Source organism: Physeter macrocephalus, chromosome 4, assembly GCF_002837175.3.
Source record: "Physeter macrocephalus isolate SW-GA chromosome 4, ASM283717v5, whole genome shotgun sequence".
NCBI lineage: Eukaryota > Metazoa > Chordata > Mammalia > Artiodactyla > Physeteridae > Physeter > Physeter macrocephalus.
The window spans coordinates 88,595,711-88,602,971 of NC_041217.1; positions in this window are offsets into that span (position 1 = coordinate 88,595,711).

Genomic DNA, 7,261 nt, shown 5'->3' on the forward strand with positions numbered 1-7,261 from the left:
CCCAAAGGCCCCACCCACAAATACCATCACTGTGGGGATTAGCTTTCAACATCAGAATCTGGGGAGGACACCAATGTTCAGTCTATAGCATTCCCTATGGCATTTTCTTCTGCTGCCCTGGATATAACTTCCCAGGCTGCAGTTCACCAGCAAGCCCTGGGCAGGTACTTCCCTGCTGCTGTGGTGCGGTCTCCCATGACTGTCCGTCTCCCTTTGACCATACTTTGTTGTGCTGAGGTCATTCATGTGTCCTCGAAGAGGCTACAGTTCATCTCATCTAACACGAAGTGGAGAGAATCGCTTCCTTGGCTGTGGCATCATACATTCTTAACAGAGTCCTAAAGAAATTTTAGAATTCTGCCTTCCCTTTTGTGTTCTACCACTTTCCAGTAATATCCAGTTTGACACTAGTAATAAGTTCAGACAGTAGGAGATTGTCATCATTCCATATCCAGAGAAGCACTCCATAAACACATTCCTGACTCTTAGCTGTACTTGTACTTTGGCAGCAGGAAAGTTAATTTATGATAAGTGTATTGAGTTTCAATCTGAGATGGACTAGTTGGCAAAAACCTTGAGCTTCTTCTCCTTTAAATTATCTGGACAAAGCATAGCTCCTAACCCTCAGAGACAGAGTGAGGGTATAAAATAATAGATTTGGGGGAGGGTGTGTCAGCAAATGCTGGCTCATGAACTCAAATTTAGAAATTTGTTGAAGCTTTGAATGCATGTGCACAAATCTTTCTCCTCCTTCCAGGAGGGCTGGGGCAATAGGGTTCCTCTGGGAGCTCCTGTCCTTGGGCTGCCCCTTCTGTCTGCCTTTCCACAATAGTGCTGCAGTCATGACCTGATCACTCCCACTCAGACCTCTGAACTTGAAGGTTTTTAATTCTCTATCACTGATGAACCTGAGCTGACAGCAGTGGCAGAGTTATTTTCATCACTGCTGCAATTCTATTATTTCCTACATGTTTTTTTAAACTGAGGACCTAGCAGGGCTAGTATTTGTCATGGTGTAACTATAAGCTTATATCTCCCAGATGGAGAACAATTATGTTCATGAACCTCCAAGGTCTTGCCAAATAAAATTAGGTCATATAAACAAACCTTCATATAATTTATGTCATTAGTCATTTTACCATTAATTTCTAGAAAACAGCAGTAGCTCCAAGATCCCTTGGGCCATCCTTTTAAATTGGACCCTTATGAGTTGAAGAATATTATCTTTTATTTATCCTGGTAAGTCCTATGCATTTGATAACAGCCACTTCTTAAAACAGTTCTTGAAAACAACTGGCTTCCTGGCATTTACTCTGGAGTATCCTGGATTTATGGCTTTGGTACACAGATCTATTTTGGTACATCTATTCAGAATGTAGTCATTCATATGACCTTTAAATTTTTCCTTGATTTTCTGCAATCACCCAATGGGAGCATATGGACTATAGGACTTAGAAACAATTAGGTGACCATACATTCCAGTTGGTCTAAGACAATCCTGGTTTTATGCCTATTATTTGGGTGTAAATATCACTAGGGTCTCCTTTCATGCTCAAGTTATCCTGATCTGGACAATGAAGTAAATGATCACCCCTGAGATGATGTCATTAATCACTGGCTCTAACCAGATGTTGACTTAAGGCAGAGCACTCTTTCTATGGTGTTATTTTCAGGGTCAAGTTTCTTATATCTCTATTATATGCTGTTTCCCTGAACACTAAATCTGTTACACTCAGGAAGGACATAACCTTACTCCTTGCTTGTATGTTCCTCCTCCATCTCTTCCTCCATTCTCTGGGGATTGAAGAGTCTTTAAATCAAAAGTTTTCAAGAATTAACTAAGGTGTCCCAGTTGTGAAAGCCTCAGGAGAGGAAGCTGTTTCTGTCCTTTGGCAGAATCTGCAGTCAAGACAGGGATGAGAAAAATATCCAGAAGCTCCCCAGCCTCTCACCTACAGTATTGGCAAATACTTCGGATGGGCCAGGGTTGTCCTCTGTTGGTAAATCACCCCTTACACACCCATCCCCAGCCCAGGCATTCAGTTATTGCTGTAACCATCTCCTCGTTATCCCCACCCCTTCTTCAGGAGATTCCACCCTCACATACCTGAAGAAGAAGGAAGCATTTGGACTTGGGCATGGAATCCCAAACCCCACTTAAGGGAGGGGCTTAGGTGATCATCAGGATGATTTCAACGTTATGGTCATTTGTCCCAGTGAAGACGTTAGGAGTACAAAATCCCTTCTATTTTTCTAATAGGGCTAAATTCTTGTTTCTCTTGAACCTCGTATAAGTAAACATTTGAAAGCCATTCCTTTAATTTCATTCACTGGAGTCCACTAGTTACCTCTGAGAGTCCACGCTTTTTCTGTATACTAAAAGCACGTAGAATTGTTCCAAACATCAAACAATTCTTGTTCTAGTTAGAGTAATAAGTGTGGGGAGCAAGTGTACACTGGACAGAGATTCGTCATCATCTGGACAGTGCCCTCCCTCCTCGCCCCACCCCCATCCTGGTCATCCTCACGTTGATACCTCAAAAGATGACTCCCAAATCCCATTAACCAAACTAGCAAGAGTCCAGCTTTTCCCAGTATCTTTCTTCTCTGGTATTTCTGGGAATTACTCTGGGGGTTAGCAGCACTGACCCTCTGCATAGTTGAATATCTGCGTATAATTTATAGTCAGCCCTCTGACTAGGCTCTTCCTCTGAATCTGGAGTTCTGCATCTGTGGGATTAAACCAACAAGGGATCTTGTAGCGCTGTAGTATTTACTATTGATACTTGTATAGGTATACACCTGTAGTTCAAACCTGTGTTCAAGCGTCAACTGTACCTGCAGGTAGTTTAGGAATTCAGACGCCCCCTTGAGGCTCCCACTGGCCATGGGAATAGCCTCCAGAGAGTTTACCACCAACTGAGAATAGCTTGCTCTGAAGTTGGCAGAGCAGGAATGGGTGTTGCCTACTAATCCAGAGATCCAAATTTCACTCTCATGGGGATAGCTCCTTCTATGATAGGCTCAATTAAATGAGATCCAGGTGGCGGTAGAGAGAAGCCTATAAGCCAGGTTGTTTGTGCCCGATGAGTCATGTTTCTGTAGCGAAGTGGCTCTTGCCCCTACCACTGGGACAAACTGGATGACCACTGAGAGCTCTGTGGAGGCCCTGGCAGCCCTGCAGGGATCTGGCCAGCTGGACCCCCACTCTTGCAGGCCCATTGCCCTGCTCTGTTATTCACCACCACGGGGACAAATGACCGCAGTGGTGCCTTTTGGGAAGAAGGCCTCCTTGTCTTCTCTCTGCCTTGCCTTTTGTGCCCTGTAGAAATATACCCTGGGCCCCAAGGGTTAAGACCCTTCTAATACAAGTCCTTCTCCAGGGTGCCTGAGTTGGGGAGGAGTTCTGAGACAGAGGCTACTATCCAGAGCCTTAGCCTTTGATGCCAAGACCAAACCACTGCTCTGGATTCCTTCCACCTACACGGTAAGTTCCTTTTAGGATTCTCACTAGTCTTTTGTAATTCAGACTTAGACCCTCTTACTCCCAATCCATCAGACAATCTACAAAAACTCTGAATCTCAAAAAGAAGGATTTAGGGTCTTTCAGAAGTCTTTACTCTCTCTCTCTTAATTTATAGGTACATAAAGATTATGGTCAGACACTCATTAATTCTTAAACTTTAACACAAATGGACATATTGGGTGAGACATAATGAAAATCTGCCAGATTCCTGAGTCTGGGCCAGCATGTGCTCAGCCAATGCATGCTGTAAAATATGATCACACTGAATATTCTTTTTTATAGCCTTCATGTTTTTACTTAACTTCATGAACATCCTTCCATGACAATAAATGTTTTTCTATAGCATCATTTTTATGGCTGCAGAGTATAGTTTGCTTATCCTCTAGTATGAGACATTTATTTCCATTTTTTCACTATCATGAACAGTGATGAGATGTATACCATTTTATAAACATCTTTGCGTACATCACTGATTGCTTCCTTAGGATGATTTCCTAGCAGTAGAATTTGCTGGGTAAAAGGGCACTCCAGTTACACCAACACCAGCAGCTTACGGGGCTTTGCAAAGGGCTGTCAGTAGTCATCTAAAATAATTCAAGAAACATTCTCTTGTGGCTTTTCTTTTAAATGGTCCATAAGAGAATGCAATCAAGGCTTAGAATTGTTCACACACACACGCACACACACATACACGTGGCTACTACTGAATCTCTGAATAACAAGCTAGGATTGTACAGTTTAGTTAACTGCTTTCTCTCAAAATATCTTTTATTGAATATATTTTTAATATTTGCTTTTCAGCAAAACATAATGAAAGCTGTAATACTAATAATTGCCAGAAAGGGTTTTCCCTAATGCTCTGAGTATTTGTGTGTCAAAGGAAGAGACTTTATATCCATTCAAAAGAACAGCAAATATGATGGGGTGAGGGTGGCGACAAAGCAGCATCTCAAAGGCCTTCCTGTTGGGGAGATGTCTTAGAGAGGCCAGGAAGTATTTACTGGTAGGGGAAGGGCTGGCTATCTCCCCCATCAGATTATATGTAGCCTTAAGAATACTATGTCTCAATGATGAGCGATGTTTGTCATTTTGGCTTCTGGTTTGTCTCCTGGGACCCTCTTCTAGCCTTCTTAAACTTCCTGTAGCATTTTGGCTCTAGAATTGTGACATTTTGTCTTTTTCCCTGAGGTCTCAGGGAGAGTGAGGGAACCATCTGTGCTTGTCCTCAATCCTGTGTTTAAGAGATAAAGAAGCAATTACTTGTCTCCTCAGGAAAGCTCTTTTTTCTGTCCAGCCTCTGCCTTGATCTCTCTTCAGTAAACAGTAAAAGCAATGTAGCAATCCACAGCCGTGTAAGCCTGTGGCTGGCTGCTGCCCCCAGCTACTTTAGACTGCGTTAATAAAAATACAGCATATGGGCTGAATAAAATGCCTATCCCTTTGTGCCCTGAAAGTCTTCATTCCGCAAACATTTCCTATGCATTATGCACTGGACACTGGGACAAATATTGAGATTCAGGGCTAAAAAGACAGTCCCACATTTAAGGAACTCAGGCAAGGGAGACAGATGTGGCAACAAACAATTGTCATATGATGATACAGTTATTTTAATGAGTATTTGTTGAAAGGGCAGGAGGTAGTTCAGGAGGTAGAGCACCTGGGCAAATAGCCAATGGGGTCTTAGAGGATAAATAGGTGGAGGATAAATAGGCAAGAGGAGGAGGGAATTCCAGGCAAGGGAACATCATGTGCAAAGTCATGAAACTAGGCTAGTTCATGGAGAGTTGGGTGGAACATCAAGTATTCTAGTTTTGCTATGAAAATATGCGTGGATGGGCAGGAAATGTGGTTAGAGAAATAGGCGGGGGCAGGTGATGGGGGGGTTCTTATATGTCACGTGTGAGAGAAACTAATTGTCCTCCAATATTTGTTTTCTTCTGTCTTCAACTAGCAATAGACATTTTTGCTGGGCACAGAGCTGCTAGGATTAAAGACTACATTTCTTAAGCTCCCTTGAAGCTAGGTGTGGCCAGAAACTAAATTCTGTAAACTGTGTCACCTGGCTCCAGGAAGTCTACTCTTAGGGCCTTAGAGACAGTGGAGCATGAGTGCATCGTTTTGGTTTATTTAGTCTTTGTCCCTTTCTCCATCTAAATTCTGGAAAGCAAATTATGTCAACCATAGAGAACGAGATAGAAAGCCTGGTCCCTTGTTTCCTGATGCCATGGAAAACGGGATAGCCCCAGACCACCTACGCAGATTTCTACCTGAGACAGAAATAAATTTCTGTTTTCTTTAAATGAAAATTATTTCGAGTTTTTGTCTCTTGCAAACATACCAGATCCTGACTAATACATTATGCAGACAAGTTTAAATTTTGTGCTATTGCTGATGGAGAGACAGTGGGAAATTGCTGCGGCTTAGGGAGCAATGTGGTTGGAGTTGCATGTGAGAACCATCTCCTGAAGACCCTATGAAGGGTGGATTAGAATGGGACAGATGAGAGGTTGGTGGAGCCATGCGATTATGTAGTGGCTTTGTACCTAGTCAGCTGAGTTAAACTGGAATTCGACTTCTTAGAATTCCCTTCCCTTTGTGGTTCTCAGTTAGGAATGGCTTCAAGATAAAGATTTGAAAGGGTAAAGTAAAGCAGCAGCCATGTTTACATGGAAAGTTGATATAGGGTCAGGCGCTGCTGCAGCTCAAACACATAATCCGGAATCTGCTGGTTCACTTCACCTTCTTTGCATGAGGCAGTGGCTGGGACCACAACTAATTCAACTACTGCTGATCTCCTCTTTCAGCTCCTCTGATTTCTGGGCCAACCGTGGTTTAGATTCTGGATAAAGGCTGAAGGCTTGGAAGTGATGGGAGACTGACGAGCATCCCAGTTTTCCTCTTAGGTTCCAACTTACCCTTGGGGGTTCCAGTTTATCCTTGCTCTCCCACTACTGGTCCATCTTTCCTTCCCAACTGCCTGCCCTGCTGACTTCAAACCAACACCAAATGAAGGAGCAAACTGCACATAAACTCTTTAATCAGTTCCCCAGGCTGCATACGGTCAAATCCATAGGGATTTGACTTATTATAATAAGTCTCTTATTATTCTAACTGGTTCTGCATTCGTTCTTACTTTTTTATTTTTAAACATCTTTATTGGAGTATAATTGCTTTACATTGTTGTGTTCGTTTCTGGTGTATAACAAAGTGAATCAGCTATATGTATACATATATCCCCATATCCCCTCCCTCTTGTGTCTACCCCCCCCACCCTCCCTATCCCACCCCTCGAAGTGGTCACAAAGCACCGAGCTGATCTCCCTGTGCTATGCGGCTGCTTCCCACTAGCTATCTATTTTACATTTGGTAATGTATGTATGTCAATGCCACTCTCTCCAGCTTACCCAAAGCTGCCTCTTTGTCCCAACTTACCCTTCCCCTTCCCCGCATCCTCATCTCCATTCTCTACATCTGCATCTTTATTCCTGTCCTGCCCCTAGGTTCTTCAGAACCACTTTTTTTCCCCTTAGTTTCCATATATATGTGTTAGCATACGGTATTTGTTTTTCTCTTTCTGACTTACTTCACTCTGTTTGACAGACTCTAGGTCCATCCACCTCACTACAAATAACTCAATTTCATTTCTTTTTATGGCTGAGTAATATTCCATTGTATATATGTGCCATATCTTCTTTATCCATTCATCTGTCGTCCCATATGCACTCTTTACATGGT